Here is a 1177-nt window from a genome sequence, read left to right on the forward strand (position 1 = left end):
GGGACTACAGGCACCCGCCACAATGCCCCACCATTTTTTTGTTGCATTTGTCATTGTTGCTTTAGCTGGCCCAGGCTGGGTTCAAACCCACCAGCCTCAGTGTGTGTGACTGGCACCCTACCCACTATGCCCTACCTACTGAGCTATGGATGCTGCCTAAAGTATTAATTTCTTTTCTCTGGAGTTGACAGCATATAGATTTATATTTATGAAATCCACAGTTTTTCCCAAGTTCTGCCACTAGTTGTGAGGCCTTGGTCAATCAGTGTTGTTGCCGAGCTTCACATGTTAAATAAGACCCCATTCACTGTGGGACTGTTGTGAGGATTAGCTGAAGAAATGTGTGCATGGTACCACACACATAATGGACACTAGGTAAATGGTGGCATCTGCGTTCAGGTGGTCCACAGGGCTTGGAGGCACCAAGAAAATCAGCCCCCAAAGAGAGGCTTAAAGATGTCAAAATCTAAAATTATATACATCTAGGCAGCTTTTTGGTTTTGGAAGAAATGAAATAAAATAGTACCATCCTTTCCCTGGTTCCTTCTTTTTGCTTAACGGCCTTTTCAGATTTGTTTTGGCATCAGAAGGCAGAGAAGTTTGTAATCTCAAATTGTGATAAAGCCTGCAGTACAAGCCATGAACTTGTCAGATGGTTGGCCTGAATTTTCTGAGAATAATGTTAGATCAACATAGAGTATCCACTTATGAACCTTAAAAAAAAAAAAAAAATACCGGAACACTACCGTGAGCCAGACACCGTGCTAGATTCTGAGGAAGTAAAGAATAAGGTATTTGCTTTGTTTGGGGGAGGATCATGAACTGAGGTGAGGGGTGAGAGTTAGTAAGGAGAAGCCTACAAATTAATAAGTAAATTAGAAAACAAGAAGACAAATACTATACCTGCAGTGTGAACAAAAGGCTGTGGAGCCCTGAATAGCACCTGGAAAAGGCAGGGAGATGTGTGTCAGAGAAGGCGCTATTTGATGGATCAGATATTTGTCAGGCCAAAAGGTGGAAGATACACATTCCAGACACCTAATTTTTATTATAGTCTGCGAATGGTTTAGAAAAATCAACCATGCCCTAAAATGGTTGTTAGCTCATGTACATCACATTATTTCAGAATACTGTTGAATTTCGAATCTTAATTCTGATGAAATCTCAGTGCGTGGAA

The sequence above is a fragment of the Otolemur garnettii genome, unplaced genomic scaffold, assembly GCF_000181295.1.
Source record: "Otolemur garnettii isolate 467f Iridium unplaced genomic scaffold, OtoGar3 scaffold00041, whole genome shotgun sequence".
NCBI classification, from domain to species: Eukaryota; Metazoa; Chordata; class Mammalia; order Primates; family Galagidae; genus Otolemur; species Otolemur garnettii.